Genomic DNA, 23,535 nt, shown 5'->3' on the forward strand with positions numbered 1-23,535 from the left:
ACTACAAAGCTGTGATCACCAAGACAGCATGGTACTGGCATAAAAACAGACACATGGACCAGTGGAACAGAGTAGAGAGCCCAGATATGGACCCTCAACTCTATGGTCAAATAATCTTTGACAAAACAGGAAAAAATATCCAGTGGAAAAAAGACAGTCTCTTCAATAAATGGTGCTGGGAAAACTGGACAGCTATATGTAGAAGAATGAAACTTGACCATTTTCTTACACCGTACACAAAGATAAACTCGAAATGGATAAAAGACCTCAACGTGAGACAGGAATCTATCAGAATCCTCGAGGAGAAGATAGGGAGTAACCTCTTTGATATCAGCCACAGCAACTTCTTTCAAGATATGTCTCCAAAGGCAAAGGAAACAAAGGCAAAGATGAACTTTTGGGACTTCATCAAGATCAAAAGCTTCTGCATAGCAAAAGAAACAGTCATCAAAACAAAGAGGCAACCCACGGAATGGGAGAAGATATTTGCAAATGACAGTACAGACAAAGGTTGATATCCAGGATCTATAAAGAACTCCTCAAACTCAACACACACAAAACAGACAATCATGTATGATAACTTTTATTGAATTCTAGACATTTTGAGTTTTACCTTGTTGGGTCCTCAATATTTTTGTGTTTCTATAAATATTCTTGAGGTTTGTTCTATGATACAATTAGGTTATTTAGAAACAGTTCAGTCCTTTTGGGTCAATCATTGGGATACAGTCAATCCTAGAGACAGTGACTGCAAATGGGAAAGACTTCAGGTGCTACAAATGTAATTATTATTGTTGAAGACTACCTACTAGAGCCCCTAACTCAGAAATAAGGCAGCCCTGGGCATTGATTTTTCTAGTTCCCTAAAGAAGTTACTTGACAGATAGGGCCACCCAAGAAGAGGTCAGTCATTTTCTCAAAAGATAAAGAGAGAAATAAATCAGTCAAATAAATAGTTGAGATGGCTGTGTTTGTAGTACTCAGGAGCTGAGTTTCTGTAGTTAGACTGCTCAGATTCATATTCCTGCTTCACAACATCCTAAGTCAATGACCTCAGGCACAATTCTTAATATTTCTGGACTCAGTTTCCTCGATTGTGAAATGAATATTAAATAACAGCCAGTCTTAGAGAGTTGCTTTGAGAATTAAAGGAGTTCATCTAAGTGTTTAACATTGTATCTGACATTTAGTAACTGCCTTAAAAATGTTACCTATGATCATTAACATCCTGGAAAGTTTTGTGAATTAAGTTGAATACAATCAAAGGGGATTCTTTGTCCTACTATCTCCCCTGAAAACTTATTCTTATCCCAGGAAATTACTCATTAGAATGTATTCTTCAATTTAAAAAAGAAATATATCTGTGACGAATAACATAAATGTGATTATCACCCTCTAAGATCATAGGTGAATGTATTTTCCAGATCTCCTACAGCAGTGATGGGAAGCTTACCCAGAAGTAATACAGAGGCTAAGAGAAGAGTTGGAACAGACTGGTTATCTTTAAAGACAAAGAAATGCAGTAGGAATGGCAAACTTCCTAATGGACAAGTGGAAACCAAGAAAAAATTCCTAAAACTCTCCCCTAACTTGGCAGAGTGGGAGGAAAAGCATGGAATTAGGATTTAGGAAATGTGGATTCTTCCTTAGACTTTGTTCCTAACAAGCTTACTGACAGCTGACCCTCTGATTTCCATCTTCAAAACTAGGAGATTGGCTAAAATAATCTACTAAGCTTTCTCTCTCCATTTATATAGTTCTCTTAAGTCCTGATCATTTTATTCATAGTAACCTGAAAACCATTTGGCTAAGATTTGCTTCTTTCTTGTTCATTTCTTGTTTGTTTCTTTTTTGAGAGACAGGGCAACATGTCTAGGGCATAAAAGAGATTTCTTATAAATTAAAAGAAAGAATTGCATGGCAGTATTCTAAAGTAATACAACATGATGAAAGAGAGCCCTAAGACAAACTCAGAAGAGACTATGAAAGAAAGCTGTGGTTACTGAGCAGATAGGAAAAGAACATCTCAAGGACCAATGTTTGAACTAAGAGATTTGCCAGGGAATCATGTTAGAAAATACAAAAGAGATTCAGAAAGAACAAGTTCTATGTTGTATGTAGTTGTTCATCCATGATGAAAAGACCTATAAACAAATATTACTTTTTTAGAATGTAAGAGAACCATTAATTTTGTATCTAACTTCAAGGACAGCAGAAAACTTAAAATACATATGTGAAATATAGGGGGAAGAGGCAAATCTCGGAAACGTAAAAAAAGATATAGAATATATGAACTCCTTCATGTAGGGAGCAGGTCCTGGGAGAAGAGATAGAAGAAGCAAACAGAATGTACATAATATCTGTCCTGTACGAGGCATGATGCTAACAGCCTAAAATAATTCATTTGTTTAATCTTTATTCTAACCTGTGATAAACATAACGCTTATTATTTTCATTTCATAGACCAAGAAACAACCTATTACTTAACTTCCCAAGGTTTCACAGCCATTAAATGTTTTACCCAAGTCTCGAGTCCTGATCTATTATTCCAGAGCCCATACTCTTACCCTGTACCACTTACAGTTTACCCAGATGGGCCCTCTCAGAGGAGACCTAAGGATCAAAATAGTGTCAGCCAAGCTCCTTCAGATAAAATAGTGTAAAGAGATGAATAAAAATGGAAACCTTACTTCCAGGTTACCCTTTCCATCTACAACTCCCCTCCATACTACTCTTAACCCCAACTAGCTCTTAAGATTAATTCTTATTTATTTTTAGGTACAGATAAAATAGCTTACTGTAATTATGGGGGATTATGATTAAAAGTGACCATCTATCATCCTAATTCCTAAAATTGCCTCAATACATTGAGGTCCTTAAATGAAACTTTAAATCCTAAAATGTAAATAGACAGGTGATGTAAGCTTTAGATTACACTTTAAATATAGTTAGACAATTGGTGTCAAGGACAAAATGCCTGGTCTTATTCATTCAGTGAAAACTTATTATCTACTATGTACCAGACAAAGCTCTAGTCCTGGATTTACAGTGTTTTACAAAATAGATATGGTCTGTGTTCTCATGGAACTTGTTACTGATTAGGAGATGGAGGTAAAAAGTAAAAGAATTTATAATTACCGATTATAATAAGTACTCTGAGTGAAATAAATGGATCATTTCTTTTCACAGTGTGGGGGATGGAGAGAACATAGATAGGATTTCCCAGGAAAGTATCTTTGAAGGGATTATATTTAAGTTGGCACCTGAAAAATAAGATCCAGCCATGACAGAATGCAAGCAGAGCATTTCAAGAAGAGAGAAAACATTGCAAAAGCCCTGGGGTGGGAAAAACTTGACATATTCAAGGAACTGAAGAAGACCAATACAGCGGAATAAACAAGAGATGAATTAGAATTACACAGACAGGGTAGCCTGGGTGGCTCAGTCAGTTAAACAGCTGCCTTTGGCTCAGGCATGATCCCAATGGTCCTGGGATCAAGACTTGCATTGGCTTCCTGCTCAGCAGAAAGCCTGCTTCTCCCTCTCCCTCTGCCTGCCACTCTGTCTACTTGTGCTCTCTCTATCTCTCTGTCAAATAAATAATAAAATCTTTAAAAAAAAAAAAGAATTACACAGCCATGAAGTCATAAAGGACCATATAAAAGAGAGTAAGGGGTTTGAATTTTATTCCACAGGAAATGGAACCCTATTCAGTGACTTTAAACACAGAAATGGATCCCATACATGGTTTTTGGGGTTTGTTTGTTTGTTTTATAAATAAACTCTACACCCAATATGGAGTTTGAACTCACAACCCCAAGACCAAGAGTGACATGCTCAACTGACTGAGCCAACCAGGTGCCCCTCATGTATGGTTTTAAAAGATCACTCTTTTGGAGAACATAGGCAATAACCTCTTCGATATCAGCCACAGCAACTTTCAAGATATGTCTCCAAAGGCAAAGGAAACAAAAGCGAAAATGAACTTTTGAGACTTCATCAAGATCAAAAGCTTCTGCACAGCAAAGGAAACAGTCAACAAAACAAAGAGGCAACCCACGGAATGGGAGAAGATATTTGCAAATGACAATACAGACAAAAGATTGATATCCAGGATCTATAAAGAACTTCTCAAACTCAACACACACAAAACAGATGATCATATCAAAAAATGGGCAGAAGACCTGAACAAACACTTCTCCAAAGAAGACATACAAATGGCTATCAGACACATGAAAAAATGTTCATCATCACTAGCCATCAGGGAGATTCAAATCAAAACCACATTGAGATACCACCTTAACACCAGTTAGAATGGCCAAAATTAGCAAGACAGGAAACAACGTGTGTTGGAGAGGATGTGGAGAACGGGGAACCCTCTTACACTGTTGGTGGGAATGAAAGTTGGTGCAGCCACTTTGGAGAACAGTGTGGAGATTCCTTAAGAAATTAAAAATAGAGCTTCCCTATGACCCTGCAATTGTACTACTGGGTATTTACCCCAAAGATACAGATGTAGTGAAAAGAAGGGCCATCTGTACCCCAATGTTTATAGCAGCAATGGCCACGGTCGCCAAACTGCCGAAAGAACCAAGATGCCCTTCAACGGATGAATGGATAAGGAAGATGTGGTCCATATACACTATGGAGTATTATGCCTCCATCAGAAAGGATGAATACCCAACTTTTGTAGCAACATGGACGGGACTGGAAGAGATGCTGCTGAGCGAAATAAGTCAAACAGAGAGAGTCAAGTATCATATGGTTTCACTTATTTGTGGAGCATAACAAATAACTTGGAGGACATAGGGAGATGGAGAGGAGATGGGAGTTGAGGGAAATTGGAAGGGGAGGTGAACCATGAGAGACTATGGACTCTGAAAAACAACCTGAGGGTTTTGAAGGGGCGGGGTGGGAGGGTGGGGGAACCAGGTGGAGGGTATTAAGGAGGGCACGTATTGCATGGAGCACTGGGTGTGGTGCAAAAACAATGAATTCTGTTATGCTGAAAATAAATTTTTTAAAAAAGATCACTCTTTTAAAGATCACCAGTTCTGTCTTTAAAATAGACTTGCAAGAGTGTTTTTGTGTAGTTTAGAAAGGGAAAAGAGCAGAAGGACATGAGGTACTTTAGAGGAGAATATGAATTACCACCATTAGTAACAACCAGAGGCTGAGAGGAGGAAAATTTAACTTCACAAACTTAACTATTGTCAGCCCATTTGCCTCACATGCAACCAAGATGACAAGCACAACTTGAGTTATTATCATGAAATTGCAAACCAAGAATATTTTTATGAGAGGGTTTTTCTGTTCATTAACACAGATAATATAAAATAGCCTCATTTGGGGGGTTGTTAAAGAATCCTTTCACTACTGACTTAACACTGCATCAAGATAGTAATAAAAATCTTTAATAAGAGCCTTCTCGCTGGTATCCAAAATAATGCTCAACTGTGGGAAGGCAGTAGCATTATTGATTATCAATCAACTACCACACCAATAACATTCCTGATTAACATGTGACAAATACAATAAAATCTTGGCTTAGCTAGCATTTTAACCCACTGCTAACATGCTGACTGTCTCTCTCTCTCTCTCTCTCTGATCTAATTTGTCTCTTATTTTTACACACAGAGGAGGCTATAGTCAGGAATCAGTGATGAAAAATTACACAGCAATAATAACATTCATCCTGGTGGGACTAACAGATGACCCAAATCTATAGATTCTGCTTTTTATTTTTCTGTTTCTAACCTACTTGTTGAGTGTGGTAGGGAATCTGACCATCATCACTCTCACCTTGATGGATTCCCAACTTAAAACACCCATGTATTATTCCCTCCGGAATTTCTGCATCTTGGAAGTGTCATTTACAATGGTCTGCGTTCCTAGATTCCTCTACACAATGGCATCTGGGGACAACACTGCTACCTACAATGCATGTGCCACTCCATTATTTTTTTGTTATCATCCCAGGTGTGACTGAATTTTTTTTCCTGAAGGTCATGTCCTGTGACCGCTATGTGGCCATCAGCAAACCTTTCCATTACGTGACCATCATGAACAGCAGGGTCTGCATCAACTTCCTTATTGGATGTTACATGATTGCTCTAATCATTGACATCCTGCCATTTGACATGGGCTTTGAGCTCGAGTTTTGTGACTCTAATGTCATAGATCACTTTGGCTGTGGTGCTGCTCCCATCCCAAAGATTACCTGCTCAGACATAGAGTTTGTAGAGTGATTTGTCTTGCTCCCGGCTGTGTTGACACTCATTTTCACCTTGGTGTGTGTAATTCTGTCCTACACATACATCATCAGGACCATTCTCAGATTCCCTTCTGCCCCAGAAAGGAAAAAGTCTTTTTCTACTTGTTCTTCCCATGTAATTGTGGTTTCAAACACTTACGGAAGCTGCATCTTTATATCAAACCTCATGCAAAAGAAGGGGGTGCTATGAATAAGGTGGTGTCAGTGCTTACCACCTCAGTTGCCCCAGTGATGAATCCCTCCATTCATACTCTGAGGAACAAGCAAGTGGTACAAGCTTTCAAAGACATGATCAAAAGGGTTGTATCTATCTCAAAGAACTAAAGGACTAGTGAGGACAGAATGACAAATTATAAAAGAATTCCTGATCTCCATTTTATTTTTCCCTAATTGTATTTTGTTCATAGTTTTACATATATCACACCCCCATTCTGTTACACCTGGTGCCCACTATGATACACATATTAAATTTTTAGCTTAATCTATTCCCAGAAATACATGGGAATAAATATGCAGTAAACACTTTAACAACACACCTGTTATTACTTACAGAACCAAGAAATTTAGATGGTATCAATTTACTACCATGTTAGTACTCAGCTACCCTTCTTGCACTGATATGTCCTGATCTGAGTACCGAATTTCCCAGGAACATCAGTGAGGATTATCTATGTCTACAGGAATGGCCTTATGATCACTCTACTGGATAAAAACCATTATTCTATCTCTCCCACTTTTCAGGGAGATATAAATATAGGCTAAAACTTTCCTCTAATACCATTTGCTTAAAAGTTGTACAAGTTCTTTTTCTAAATAAAATTTCATATTCTTATCATCTGTGTGTCTCTGTGTATGTCTATGTGCATTTGTTTCCATATTTAGAATGTCAGCTTAACAGGCTTAAAAAGATTGATGGAACACATAAAATGTAAATGACAGCTTATACTTGCATTCTGTTCTTGAAATCCAAGTTATTCACTATAATGACTTTTCTAGGTACAAAAAAATTCAAACTCAATCACAAAAGCTTATAAAATGAACCAATGAATAAAGAATAATTAAGGGCCCAGTTTTTGCCTTTCAATCTAGTGCCTTCTCCTCACTACCTCCTTCTTCCATCATAATTTTCTGTTTACCTGACACTTAAGAAAGATACATGTTGTACCAGGAATAAGGAAGTCCAGGTTGCAGCCAGGCTTTTACTGCCACCATTTCAGATAAATCTTTTAACTTTCCTCATCCCTTCCTATTTCAGGATGGAATAAGTTGGGGGAGTAAGGTAGCTAGAAAACAGGAAAGAATTCCCAGTTATATTTGGGGGCACTGTCCCATGCTGATTTATAAGACTAAAAAGCTAGGCCTTATGGAACAGCAGCTCTGGTACCAGAGGTAAACGATTAATGAGTCTTATCTTATACTAAAAATTACATGAGGGGAAATGAAACTTCATTCCCCCAATCCTATTCACAGTCTGTCCACTGGAAATCACCCACCAGATGCAGAAAAAAATGCTTTTTAAAATAAAATGAGAAAGAAAGATTTATGGGAATTCTGAACTGTGGACTAAGCAAAGCTTGGTTCTTAAGTCAGATTAGCAAGCTAAAAGAGCACTTAAAGGATATATTCAGTTTGCTAAGGATAGATAAAAATAAAGGTATAGCTGAAGATAATGATATTTTTATCTTTTTCAACTAACTTTGAGAATGAATAATCTCCTAACCATATGACATATTTGTTCCTATTATTTTATTAATTGATTTCTCCTTCTCTAGACACTAGGGTCTGTCCTTCACTAAATACTAAACTCCATAAAGTCCAAGATTGTGTCTACTTTTACTTGCCACCCGCATTTCAAATAGAGTTAAACTCCATGTACCTCTTCCACTGAGCTGAAGATAGCCTCTACCATTGTCACCCCAGCCCCAACCCAGGTAATACAAAGGTCTCATGGTATTACCAAAGCCATGGAGAAACTTGTCCAAGCAATTAAAGTTAAAGTGATATAACTTTAGTGTATTAATATAATATAATATTAATTTAATATTAATATTGATAACTTGATGTTAATTATATTATAATTATTCTTCACTAATATTTATTGATGTATGAGTGATTAGTGATTCTCTCTGCTAAGATATAGTTAACCTAGCTTTTATACATGTCAATAGTAAGGTGGGGAAAAGAACATAGTTCAAGACTGCTATGGAAGTAAGAAAGTATATATTTAAAATTCACAACACTTAGTAAGTATCTCAAATGGTGAAACCACATGTGGAATGAAATAAGTTAAAGGAAAAAGAGAAAAAAATATTTGTCCACACCTTCCTCCTATATTCCTGCCATTTGATTAGATGACCCCTCCCGATCAAGGACATGAGTGTCATCCAGTCTTCCCTGACCCCTCTTGTGTAAGAGAAGCTCTTGCTCAATCCAAGATGCAGCACTTGCATCTTATGATGTATTGCTGTCAGGCTCCTCAACATTAAAACATGGTTGGTCTGTCCAAACCCAGCTCTTGATTGGTGATTCCAGAAGCATGACCACTTGCTAGCCCATGGTCATATACTCTGTATCTACCAAGGCCCATTAGCACACCAGGGGTTTTTTTCCAAAAGGTGTGTAACTCTCCAGTGAAGATGGTTTGGCCTTGTCTCTCAGGCAAATTACAACTTTTTTAAACTTAATACAGCACACATTTATTATCTCACAGTTTCTATGGGTCAGCAGTCTGGACGCAGCTTCCTTCTTAAAGGCCAGCAGGAGAATATTTTGCTTCAGCCTGTTAAGATAGAGTCTTATATGATATAACATAATCATGGGAGTGGCATCCCATTAGTTTTGTTACATAACACAACCAAATCAAAGGAGTAGCAGTCCCACTATATTTTTCATATCTGTTGGTTAGAATCAAGTAAATGGTTCTTTCTGTACTCAAAGAGAGGGAACTACACAAAGGCATGGGCAGCAAGAGGTGGAAATTATTGAGTGCCATACTAGGGTCTGTTTTCCATATCATGTGCATTAGGGTTCTCCAGAGAAAAAGAAGCAATAGGATGTGTATAGAGAGAGAGGGATTAATTATAAGGAATTGGCTCACAAATTGTGGAGGTATGATAAGTCCAAAATTTGAAGGGTAAGCTAGCAAGCTGGAGACTCCAGGTAGAATTGCAATTCAAGTCTGAAGGGAGTCTGCTAACACCATTCCTTCTTGCTCAGAGAGGTCAATCTTTGTTCTATTAAGGCCTTCAACTGGCTGGATTAAATCCACCCACATTATGGAGGGTAATCTGCTTTACTCAAAGTCTACTAATTTAATTATTAATCTCATCCAAAAAAACACATCCACAGAAACATCCAAAATAATGTGTCACTAAATATCTGGGCATCATGGCCCAACCAACTGACATATATTATTAACCCCTACATTGTCCCATCCCATTGCCCTTATAGAAATCATTTACTTCATATTTCTTAAACACCTGATACATGTCACCAGCTGGTTTATGTCCCTTGCTGGGAATATACCACATCAGTTCACCAGTACTGAAAGTTTTAACAATTAGACTATATAGTAGGCTATACATCCTCTAAAGATGATCACATTAATATATATACTATCCCACAGAATGCAGAGATTCATGCTCCCTGGAATAAACATATATTTTGGATACCCAAATTGTGAATTTGGCCTGGAGAGTTAAGATGGCATAGTAGTAGGTGGGCCTTATGCTTGCCTCATCCCTTGAACACAGCTAGATAAATATCAAATCATTCTGAACACCCAAAAAATTCATCTGAGGACTGAGAGAAAAAACTGCACAACTAGAGGGAGAAAAAAGGCCACATCATGGAAGGTAGACGGTGCAGAGATTGATTTGGGGGGAGAAAAAAGTCGCTAGAGCTAGACAGGGGAGGGAGCCCTGCTGATGAAGAGAAAGACAGAAGGAGAGAAGAGAAAGATAGATAGAGATAGAGATACAGATACAGATACAGATAGATAGAGATGATAGAGAGAGAAAGAGAGCAGAGCCCAGAGCCTTGCACAAGAAAAACACTTCCCGAAAGCCACTGACAGGGAAAATGAGAGAGGATGATCACCACAAGTTTTACAAGCAGTGGAGCTCAAAGTCCGAAGTTTTAGAAGTACACACCATCACTGCAGTAGAGCCTGGTGGTGCAGAGGTTCTCCTGTGGAGGAGGAGGGTAGAGTCCTGGGAGCAGACAGTGTGGTCTGAGGATTCCCTGGGTCACACTGGTCGAGACAGTAGCACTTCTTGGAGTGCATTTTGGAGAGGTGGCACTGCCTTTCAGAACAAAAGAGCCAATGGGTTCCATTGCCCTGTACAGTTCAAAGCAGAGACTCATGCTGAGTGCACTACTCTGGATACCAGCTTTTTCCCATACATTACCATAAATTCCAAGCCCCTGCACATTCATGTGACTGTTCTTCTGGGACAAACTGGCACCAGCCAAAGCCCAGAAAAACCGTCCCTCAGAGGATCACAGTCAGGTCTCTAAAATTTAGAGTTTTGAAACCCAGCCAGCATGCCTGAGATAAAACACAGGAGCACTGTGCTGCCAGGTGGCAGACAGTTCATACACAGAGAGGTTGGAGGCAGGGATCTGAGAGAAACCTGGGACAAATGAGGAGACATTTTTCACTCTTCTGTGACGGCATCATTAACAGCAGTGGGCATGGACTCCCTTCTCTGGGGACAAGAGAGCTGGATGATGTCATTCTCCCACCCAACCCCTGCCCATAAGCATAGATAAACCTCAGTGTGCATAACAGCACCCCACAGTGGAGACTTGAGTCACTTACATACAAGCCCCACCACCCTGCAATCTGCGAGTGCTTCTGAACCAGGGCAAGTGTGCCTGAGACTCAGAGCAGCAGTGGAGCCCTCCCCCAGAAGACCAGCACAAACCCCGTGTGCAAGCCAAGTCTGCTGATCGTAGAGTTCTGGAAGTTCAGCACTAGGAAAAATAGAATCTAGCCTCTTATCAAGCAGACCAAAGCACACCTATTTAAAACTCACCACACAGTGGACAAGATCCAGATGCTCCCTGCTGCAGGCAAGGAGAAATTCTGCAGAGGACTAACCTGCAGGAAACAGCAGCCAAAACACAACAGCAGACTGCACATAACACACACCAAAAACACTTCCTGAAGTGTCAGGCCTTGGATAGTATGTGACTGCTTCTTAATATAGCCATTACTCAGGAACCTGGGTGGCTCAGTGGGTTAAAGCCTCTGCTTTCGGCTCAGGTCATGATCCCAGGGTCCTGGGACTGAGTCCTGCATCGGGCTCTCTGCTCAACAGGGAGCCTGCTTCCTCCTCTCTCTCTGCCTGCCTCTTTGCCTACTTGTGATCTCTGTCAAATGAATAAAATCTTTAAAATATATATATATATATATAGCCATTACTCTCAGGAGCAGGAATATAACAGGCTTTTCCAACACTAGGAAAACAGAGACCTAGATAAAATGCCAAGAAAGAACAAAAAGAGGTCACAGCCAGGGATCTAATCAAAACAGACATAAGTAATATGCCTGAATTGGAATTTAAAACAACAATCATAAAGATACTAGCTGGGCAAGAGAAAAACATAGAAGATACCAGAGAATCCTTTAACACAGAGATAAAAGACCTAAAAATTAGTCCGGCTGGTATTTAAAAAAAAATGCTATAACTGAGATGCAAAATCGTCTGGATGTAATAACAACAAGGATGGAAGAATCAGAAGAACAAATAAGTGATGTATAATATGTCCATAGAATTATGGAACATCATTTTGAACATTATTATGAAGCTAAAAAGAAGAGGAAAAGAAAAGTATTGGACCACCAATGTAGACTTAGGGAAATCAATGACTCCATAAAACATAACATTCAGGGGCGCCTGGGTGGCTCAGTGGGTTAAAGCCTCTGCCTTCGGCTCCGGTCATGATCTCAGGGTCCTGGGATTAAGCCCCGCATCGGGCTCTCTGCTCGGCAGGGAGCCTGCTTCCTCCTCTCTCGCTATGCCTGCCTCTCTGCCTACTTGTGATCTCTGTCTGTCAAATAAATAAATACATAAAATCTTTAAAAAAAATAACATTCATAGGGCACCTGGGTGGCTCAGTGAGTTAAAGCCTCTGCCTTCAGCTCAGGTCATGATCCCAGGGTCCTGGGATTGAGCCCTGCACTGGGCTGTCTGCTCAGCAGGGAGCCTTCTTCCTCCTCTCTCTGCCTGCCTCTCTGCCTACCTGTGATCTCTGTCTGTCAAATAAATAAATAAAATCTTTAAAAAAAAATAACATTCATATCATAGGAGTCCCAGAAGAAAAAGGGGAAATGGAGCAGAATTTTATTTGAGCAAATTATAGCTGAGAACTTCCCTAATGAGGGAAAGAAAAATACATCCAAATCCAGGAAGCACACAGAACTCCCATCAAAATCAACTAAAACAAGCCAACCCCAAGACATATTATAGTAAAATTTGAAAACTACAGAGATAAGGAAAGAATCCTGAAAGCAGCAAGAGAAAAGAAAACCCTAACCTACAAAGGAAGACAAGTAAGGTTGGCCACAGATCTCTCCACAAACACTTGGCAGGTCAGAAGGCAGTGGCATGATATATTCAATGTGCTGAAGGGAAAAAATATGCACCCAAGAATATATTTTCAGGCAAAGCTATCATTCAGAATAGAAGGAGAGATAAAGAGTTTCCTTGACAAATGAAAACTAAAGGAGTTCATGACAACTAAGACATCCCTGCAAGTTATATCAAAGGGACTCTTTGAGAGGGAAAGAAAGACCATAGGCAACAGACTAGAAAGGAACAGAGAAAATCTCCAGAAACACTGACCTTATAGATAAAACAATGGCACTAAAAACCTCTACCAATAATCACTCTGAATATAAATGGACTAAATGTTCCAATCAAAAGACACAGGGTATGAAAATGGATAAAAAACAAGACCCAGGGGCACCTGGGTGGCTCAGTGGGTTAAGCCGCTGCCTTTGGCTCGGGTCATGATCTCAGGGTCCTGGGATCAAGCCCTGCATCGGGCTCTCTGCTGAGCGGGGAGCCTGCTTCCCTTCCTCTCTCTCTGCCTGCCTCTCTGACTACTTGTGATCTCTCTCTCTGTCAAATAAATAAATAAAAGCTTTAAAAAAATTTAAAAAAAAAACAAGACCCATCTATATGATCCCTATAAGAGGCTAATTTTAGACCTAAAGTCACCTGTAGACTGAAAGTGAGGGGATGAAGAACTAACCATCTATCATGCTAACAGATGTCAAAAGAAAGCCAGAGTAGCCATATTTATATTGGACAAATTTGATGTTAAAACAGAGACTACAACAAAAGATGAAGAAGGGCACTATATCATAATAAAGGAATCTGTCCAACAAGAATATCTAACAATTGTAAATATTTATGCCCCAACTTGGGAACACCCAAATATATAAATCAATTAATAACAAACACAAAGAAATGCACTGATAACAATAGAATAATAGTAGGGGACTAACACCCCCACTTAAAGCAATGGACACATCATTTAAGCAGAAAATCCATAAGGAAATAATGGCTTTGAATGACACTTTGGACCAGATGGACTTAACAGGTACATTCAGAACACTTCATCCTAAAATAGCAGAATACACATTCTTTTCATTTTTTTTAATATCTTAATTTTATTTTTTTCAGTATTCCAAGATTCACTGTTCATGCACCACACCCAGTGTTTCATGCAATACCCACCGCCTTAATACCCACCACCAGCCTCACCCAACCCCCACTCCCAACCCCTCCAAAACCCTCAGTTTGTTTCTCAGAGTCCATAGTCTCTCATGCTTCAGTCTTCCCCTCCAATTTCCCCTAATTCACTTTTCCTTTCCTTCTCCTAATGTCCTCCATGTTATTCCTTATACTCCACAAGTAAGTGAAACCATATGATAATTGACTCTCTCTGCTTGACTTATTTCACTCAGCATAATCTTCTCCTGTCCCATCCATGTTAATATAAAAGTTGGGTATTCATCCTTTCTGATAGAGGCATAATATTCCATTGTATATATGGACCACATCTTCTTTATCCATTCATCTGTTGATGTTCATAGCAACACACAATCTTTTTGAGTGCACAAGGGACGTTCTCCAGAATAGATCACATACTAGGTCACAATCAGGCCTCAAGAAGTACAAAAAGACTGAAATCACTACCGTGCATATTCTCAGACCACAATGCTATGAAACTTAAAGTCCACCATGAGAAAAAATTGGAAAGACCACAAATACCTGAAGGTTAAAGAACATCCTAGAACAAATGAATGGAAATGAAGAAATTAAAGGAGAAATTTTAAAAATGCATGAAAATGAAAATATGACAGCCCCAAACCTTTGGGATGCAACAAAAGTGGTTATGAGGTAAGTATATAGCAATACAAGCCTACCTCAAGAAGCAAGAAAATTTCAAATACACAATCTAACCTTACACCTAAAGGAGCTAGAAAAAGATCAGCAAATAAAGCCTAAAGCCAGCAGAAGAAGGGAAATAATAAGATTAGACCAGAAATAAACAATATAGAAACAAACAAAACAGTAGGATATCAATAAAACTAGAAGGTGGTTCTTTGAAAGAATTAATAAAATTAATAAACCATTAGCCAGACTTATCAAAAAGAAAAGAGAAATGACCCAAATAAGTAAAATCATGAATGAAAGGGGAGAGATCACAACCAAGACCACAGAAACACAAACAACTGTAAGAGAATGTTATGAAAAATTAGGTCACCAAGTATAAGAATCTGGAAGAAAGGGAGAAATTCCTAGAAACATATAAACCACCAAAACTGAAACAGGAAGAAATAGAAAATTTGAACAGATGAATAACCAGCAAAGAAATTGAATCAGGAATCAAAAATCTCCCAAGAAATAAAAGTCCAGGGCTGGATGTCTTCCCAGGAGCATTCTACCAAACATTTAAAGAAGACCCACAGCTAATACCATCCTCAATGGAGAAACAAACTGAGGGTTTTGGAGTGTAGGAGGATGGGTGGTTGGGTGAGCCTGGTGGTGGGTACTAAGGATGGTACATATTTCATGGAGCACTGGGTGTGGTGCATAAACAATGAATCTTGGAACACTGAAAAAATAGAAAAAATTTAAAAAAATTTTTAAAGATAAAAATCTTCTGCACACTAAAGAAAACAATCAACAAAACTAAAAAGCATCCTATAGAATGGGAGAAGATATATGTAAATGACATACGATACAGGGTTAGTATCCAAGATCTATAAAGAACATATCTTGGGATGCCTGGGTGGCTCAGTTGGTTAAGTGGCTGCCTTCAGCTCAGGTCATGATCCCAGCGTCCTGGGATCAAGTCCCACATCGGGCTCCTTGCTCAGCGGGGAGCCTGCTTCTCTCTCTGCCTCTGCCTACCACTCTGTCTGCCTGTGCTCGCTCTCTCACTCTCTCTCTCTCTCTAACAAATAAATAAATTTAAAGAAAATCTTTAAAAAAAAAAAAAGAACTTATCTCAAAAACCAAAAAATCAATAATCCAGTTAAGAAATGGGCAGAAGACATGGTTAGATATTTTTCCAAAGAAGACATACACATGGCTACAAGACACATGAAAAGATGGTCAATATCACTCAACATCAAGGAAATACAAATAAGAATCATGATAAGAAACCACCTCACACCTGTCAGAATGGCTAAAATTAATAACACAGGAAACAACAGATGTTGGTGAGGGTGCAGAGAAGGGGGAATCCTCTTACACTGCTAGTGGTAATGGAAACTGGAAACTGTGGAGATTCTTCAAAAACTTAAAAATAGAACTAGCCTATGATCCAGCAATTGCACTACTAGGTATTTACCCAAAGGATAGTGATTCAAAGGGACACATGGACCCTGATGTTTATAGCAGCATTATCAACAATAGTCAAATTATGGAAAGAGCCCAAATGTCCACCAACTGATGAATGAATAAAGATGTGTGTATACATATATATACAATGAAATATTACTCAGCCATCAGAGAGAATGAATTCTAACCTTTTGCAATGACGTGGATGGAACTAGAGTGTATTACACTAAGTGAAATAAGTCTGTCAGAAAAAGACAAATACCATATGATTTCACTCATATGTGGAATTTAATAAATAAAACAGATGAACATATGAGAAAGGCACAGAAAGGAGAAAAGGAAACAAGTCATAAATGACTCTTGAAAATAGAGAACAAACTGCGGGTTGATGGAAGAAGGTGGGTGAGAGATTGGCTAGATGGGTGATGGGTTTTAGGAGGGAATTTATGAAAAGCACTGGATGTTGTAAGTGATGAACCACTGAATTCTGCTCCTGAAACCAATAGAGGAGGAGGAAGAGGAGGAAAACCTGCCATATGGGATGACATGGATGAACCTGGAGGATATTACCCTAAATAAAATAAGCCAGTCACAGAAGAACAAACACTGTGTAATCTCATTTATGTGAGGGAAATAAATAATAAAACTCATAGAAGTAGAGAATAGAATGGGGCTTATCAGGGTCTAGGGGGCAGGGAAAAGGGAGTTGTTTATGGGTATGAATTTTTGTTTATGCACATGAATAAACTCTAGAGATCTGCTGTACAACATAATGCTTATAGTTAACAATACTGTATTATGCACTTAAAAAATTATTAAGAGGGTAGGTTTCCTGTTAATTAAGCACTTACCACATTTTTTAGAAACCTAAAGTGGCATAAGGAAACTTTTGGATGTGATGGATTAGGTTTTCTACCTTGATTGTGGTGAAGTCTCATGAGTATATGCCTATGTCCAAACACATCAAATTGTATACATTAAATACATGCAGTTTTTTATACATCAATTATACTTCAAAAAAGTTGTTTTAAAAAAAGAAATAATAGGTAGGGAGACAAGATGGCGGGGAAGTAGGAGGAGGCGCCGTTTCAACCTGTACCCTAAAGTGAGCTGATTACCTACCAAAGAACTCCGATCACCCATGAAATCAGCCTGAGATCAGAATTATACATGTCTGGATCTCTACAGGGGCAGAAGATGCCAGTGGGCAGGTAAAGCGGAGTGGGAACTTCGGACTGATATCGAAAGAGAAACAAAAGGGGGAGGGAGCCACCAGAGGCGACCAATTGGGAGTAATACCCCAGTACGAGAGTGCCCTGCGTCTGGGGACCAGCATTAACTTGGAGTCTGGTTGAAAGCCCTCAAAAAGAGCAAAGGATCGTGGGGGGGAGGGGGAATTGCGGGAATCGGGGCGGTAGGGACAGGGGCTTAAGTCCCCGGACCCAGGACAGCCTCCCCTGGCACTGAGCCAGAGAGAGTGCGGTGGAGAAACCAGGTCTTGGTCCCTGAGCCGCCAGCGCGCCCGAGAATGCATGGAGTCCGGCTCCTGTGAGGGGCTGGGAGCCAAGCCAGATGCCAGATGGCAGAACGCGCACAGACTACCAGCCTCAGATGCGCGCGACCCACACCCTCCCCTGAGAGAGGTGCACGAAGACCCAGCCTGGTGCTCCAGGACCTGCGCCTCGGTAGAGCCTGAGACACACGTGAGCCTGAGACACACTAGCCCCACACCCTCCCCCGGGAGAGGTGCGCACAATTCCGGCGCTCTTAGACCCGGAAAGGCCAGGCACCCCTAGCCCCGGCCAGTGGGAAAATCTCAGTGTGCGATCACTGCTTGGAACCTCTCTAGTGGTCTGGAGCTGCCCAGACAGCCGCCGCTGCCGTGGTTTTGCGTACAAGCAGGAGATCCTGCATCCCCAGGAACAGCAACTAGGAACCTGCTCTGCCAGCGGCCAAGGGGGAATTTATATGGGCTCTGCAGCACCCACAGGGGAGCAGATTGAGGTTTCTCTCTGAGGGGGAGGTCAGGGTGCAGTTTGCTTTCCTCTAAACCTCCAAAAACCATCAAAAACTGTCAAGGCGAGAGAAAAGAAGTGAACAAAAATAAAAACCTCCAGAGAACAAAAGCCTGAAAAAACCGGTTTCCTCAGAGCCCACCCCCTTGAGGGGGGGCGGGAGGACTTAACTCAGGGAACATCATTGACTGAAAACCCACGTGGCAGCCCCCTCCCCCAGAAAACAAACCAGGAAAGAAAAAAATAAAAAAGACTACAAGAGAACAACCACCACTACTTCATAGATACAACTTTTATTTTTAACTCATTCCCACTATTCTGGTTCATTTTTTTTCTTTTTTTATATAGATAATTTTTTAGCCTATTTACCATCACAGTGAGATGTCCAGTACATCAAATTCCATGATAAACTTCTAACCTGAACTTTTTGATACATACACCTGTGTTTTTCTTTTGCTTTTCTATTTTTTTAATTTTTTTTAATTTTAGTCTAGTTTAGTCCAGTTTATTCCTTTTTTATATTTATTTTCTAATATTCATATAGAGTTAAACTTCAAGATAACCCCCTTTCTCCAATCAATGCTACCCCTATAGGTAAACCAATTTTTAATCCCCCTTTATCCTAGGAAAGTTGAGTCCTTTAACAAAGATATCAAGATACATCAAAATAAACTTCCTCACCCACACTGAGAATCTATAACCACGCTCCCATCTTTTTCTTCTGCCAGTGTCTCTGTGTATTTATGTTTGTCCTGATAGTATATAAATCTTATACTTGGGGTTCTTTTTGACGAGGTTCTTACTTTTTTTGCTTATATATATATATATATATATATATATATATATATATTTTTTTTTTCCTCTCGTCATATACTTTTATCAATCTTTTCGTTTGTCTGTTTTTGATTGTATACGTCATAAATCTTACCCTAGGGCCCATTTGGACTGAACCTTCTCTTTTATCTTCCCTTTTTTTCCTGTCTCTCTCTCTCTCTCTTTTTTCTTTTTCTTTTCTTTTTTCTCTCGTTTGGGTGGGGAATCCTGAGTGCTCGGAAGCGTTCCAGGGGCTTCCAGATAAATCCAGCTACATCTGTCCAGTCATCTCTCACCAAAATGACTAGGAGGAGGAAACCCCAACAGAAGAAAAATACAGAGGATGGGCCTTCTGCAACAGAGCTAATGGCTACCAAATAGACAGTATGTCAGAAAGAGAATTCAGGCTACCAATTATCCAGGCAATAGCTAGGTTAGAGAAAGCCATGGAGGACCAAACGGAATTGATTAAGGCAGAATTAAAAGCCACCAGGGATGATGTTCATAATGTTAGGGCAGAGCTGAAGGCCACCAGGGATGAGGTTCACAATGCTCTCAATGAGTTCCAATCTAATCTAAATTCTCTAAAAGCTAGGGTCACTGAGACAGAAGATAGAATTAGTGATCTGGAGGACAAACAGATAGAGGGAAAGGATCAGGAGGAAGCCTGGAACAAACAGCTTAGAAGCCATGAAAACAGAATCAGGAAAATAAATGATGCCATGAAACGTTTCAATGTCAGAATTATTGGAATCCCTGAAGGGGAGGAGAAAGAAAGAAGTCTAAAAGATATAGTGGACCAAGTTCTTCATGAAAATTTTCCCAATCTCGCGAATGGAACAAGCGTTCATGTACTAGAGGCAGAACGGTCTCCCTCCAAGATTATAAATTCCAAAAAAACATCCAGGCACCTCATAGTAAAATTGAGAAATCATAATTGTAGATACAATCTCTTGAAAGCCGCTAGGACAAAGAAGCTCCTTACGTACAGAGGAAAGCCCATCAGAATAACATCAGACCTGTCCACAGAAACCTGGCAAGCCAGAAAGGGCTGGCAAGATATATTCAGGGCACTAAATGAGAAGAACATGCAGCCAAGAATACTTTATCCAGCAAGACTGACACTCAAAGTTGTTGGAGAGATAAAGAGTTTCCAAGACCGGCAAGGTTAAAAGAGTATGCGACCACCAAGCCGACACTGCAGGAAATATTAAGGGGGGTTCTATAAAAGAGGAGAAAATCCTAAGAATAGCATTGAACAGAAATATAGAGACAATCGACAGAAAGAAAGACTTCAAAGATAACACAAGGTCAATAAAAACGTATCTCTCAATAATCACTCTCAATGTGAATGGCATAAAGGCGCCCAAAAAATGACACAGGGTTGCAGATTGGATAAAACAATAGGGCCCATCCATATGTTGTCTACAAGAGACCCATTTTGAACCTAAAGATACACCCAGACTGAAAGTGAAGGGATGGAGAAGCATCTTTCATGCCAATGGGCCTCAAAAGAAGGCCGGGGTAGCAATTCTCATATCAGATAAATTAGATTTTAAACTAAAGACAGTAGTCAGAGATACAGAAGGACACTACATCATTCTTAAAGAGACTATCCACCAAGATGATCTAACAATTGTAATTACCTACCCCCCCAATATGGGAGCAGCCAAATACATAAGAAAACTATTAATCAAGATAAAGAGTCTTATTGATATGAATACATTAATAGTAGGAGATCTTAACATGCCTCTCTCAGAAATAGACAGATCATCAAAGCAGAAAATCAATAAAGAAACAAGAGCAATGAATGACACATTGGACCAGATGGACCTCATAGATAGATACAGAACATTCCACCCTAAAACAACAGAATACTCATTCTTCTCAAGTGCACATGGAATCTTCTCCAGAATAGAACACATACTGGGTCACAAATCAGGGCTCAACTGATACCAAAAGACTGAGATTATTCCCTGCATATTCTCAGATCACAATGCTTTGAAACTGGAGCTTAATCACAAGGAAAAGTTCAGAAGGAAGTCAAACACCTGGAAGCTAAAGACCACCTTGCTTAAGAATGCTTGGATCAACCAGGAAATCAAAGAAGAACTTAAACAATTCATGGAAACCAATGAGAATGAAGACACTTTGGTCCAAAACCTAAGGGATACAAAAAAGTGGTCCTAAGGGGGAAATACATAGCCTTCCAAGCCTCCCTCAAAAAAATTGAAAAATCCAGAATACACCAGCTGTCTCTACACCTTAAAGAACTGGAGAATCAACAAATTATCAAACTAACTCTACATGTAAGAAGGGAAATAATCAAGATTAGAGCAGAGATCAATGAGGTAGAAACCAGACATACAGAAGAGAGTATCAATGAAACTAGAAGCTGGTTTTTTGAAATAATCAATAAGATCAATAAACCATTGGCCACACTAATCCAAAAGAAAAGAGAGAAAGCTCAAATTAATAAAATTATGAATGAAGAGGGAGAGATCACGACTAACACCAAGGAAGTAGAAACAATCATCAGAAGTTATTATCAACAGTTATATGCCAATAAGCTAAGCAGCCTAGATGAAATGGATGCATTCCTGGAAAACTATAAACTCCCAAAATTGAACCAGGAAGAAATTGACAACCTGAATAGACCGATATCTAGTAACAAGATTGAAGCAGTGATCAAAAACCTCCCAAAAAACAAGAGCCCAGGACCTGACGGATTCCCTGGGGAATTCTATCAAACTTTAAAAGAAGAAATAACACCTATTCTCCTGAAGCTGTTTCAAAAAATTGAAGCAGAAGGAAAACTTCCAGACTCTTTTTATGAAGCTAGCATTACTCTGATCCCCAAACCAGGCAAAGACCCTACCAAAAAGGAGAATTTCAGACCAATATCACTGATGAATATGGATGCTAAGATTCTCAACAAGATCCTAGCAAACAGGACCCAACAGCACATTAAAAAGATTATCCACCATGACCAGGTGGGATTCATCCCTGGGTTACAAGGATGGTTCAACATTCACAAATCAATCAATGTGATAGAGCAAATCAATAAGAGAAGAGAGAAGAACCACTTGATCCTCTCAATTGATGCAGAAAAAGCATTTGACAAAATCCAGCATCCGTTCCTGATTAAAATGCTTCAAAGTATAGGGTTAGAGGGAACATTCCTGAACTTCATCAAATCTATCTATGAAAGACCCACAGCAAATATCATCCTCAATGGGAAAAAGCTTGCAGCCTTCCCATTGAGATCAGGAACACGACAAGGATGCCCACTCTCACCACTCTTGTTCAACATTGTATTAGAAGTCTTAGCAACAGCAATCAGACAACAAAGAGAAATAAAAGGTATCCAAATTGGCAAGGAAGAAGTCAAACTCTCTCTCTTCGCAGATGACATGATTCTTTATATGGAAAACCCTAAAGACTCCACCCCCAAACTACTAGAACTCATACAGCAATTCAGTAAGGTGTCAGGATACAAAGTCAATGTCCAGAAATCAGTGGCTTTCTTATACACTAACAATGAAAATACAGAAAGGCAAATTAGAGAATCGATTCCATTTACTATAGCACCAAGAACCATAAGATACCTCAGAATAAACCTAACCAAAGAGGTTAAAGATCTGTACTCGAAGAACTACAGAACACTCCTAAAAGAAATTGAAGAAGACACAAAAAGATGGAAGACCATTCCATGCTCTTGGATGGGAAGAATAAACATTGTTAAAATGTCTATACTGCCCAGAGCAATCTATACTTTTAATGCCATTCCGATCAAAATTCCACCGGTATGTTTCAAAGAGCTGGAGCAAATAATACTAAAATTTGTATGGAATCAGAAGAGACCCCAAATTGCTAAGGAAATGTTGAAAAACAAAAATAAAACTGGTGGCATCACGTTACCTGATTTCTAGCTTTACTACAAAGCTGTGATCACCAAGACAGCATGGTACTGGCATAAAAACAGAGACATAGACCAGTGGAACAGAGTAGAGAGCCCATATATGGACCCTCAACTCTATGGTCAAATAATCTTCGACAAAACAGGAAAAAATATCCAGTGGAAAAAAGACAGTCTCTTCAATAAATGGTGCTGGGAAAACTGGACAGCTATATGTAGAAGAATGAAACTCGACCATTTTCTTACACCGTACACAAAGATAAACTCGAAATGGATAAAAGACCTCAACGTGAGACAGGAATCCATCAGAATCCTCGAGGAGAACATAGGGAGTAACCTCTTTGATATCAGCCACAGCAACTTCTTTCAAGATTTGTCTCCAAAGGCAAAGGAAACAAAAGCGAAAATGAACTTTTGGGACTTCATCAAGATCAAAAGCTTCTGCACAGCAAAAGAAACAGTCAACAAAACAAAGAGGCAACCCACGGAATGGGAGAAGATATTTGCAAATGACAATACAGACAAAAGGTTGATATCCAGGATCTATAAAGAACTCCTCAAACTCCACACACACAAAACAGACAATCATATTAAAAAATGGGCAGAAGATATGAACAGACACTTCTCCAATGAAGACATACAAATGGC

General features: G+C 39.3%; 1 protein-coding gene and 1 pseudogene across 2 annotated transcripts in view; both read left to right on the top strand.

The window, feature by feature from the left end:
* The window catches only part of LOC308347502 (olfactory receptor 6C4-like), a gene marked incomplete at both ends in the record, with an annotated part of 188,342 nt that overhangs the window by 71,507 nt on the left and 93,300 nt on the right, over positions 1-23,535 (top strand). The window lies entirely within an intron of this gene.
* Positions 5,663-6,598, top strand: LOC308347498 (olfactory receptor 6C2-like; annotated as a pseudogene). The gene has a single exon. The product of its transcript is annotated as an olfactory receptor 6C2-like (transcript).

The sequence above is a fragment of the Martes martes genome (genome assembly GCF_963455335.1).
Source record: "Martes martes genome assembly, chromosome: 8".
NCBI lineage: Eukaryota > Metazoa > Chordata > Mammalia > Carnivora > Mustelidae > Martes > Martes martes.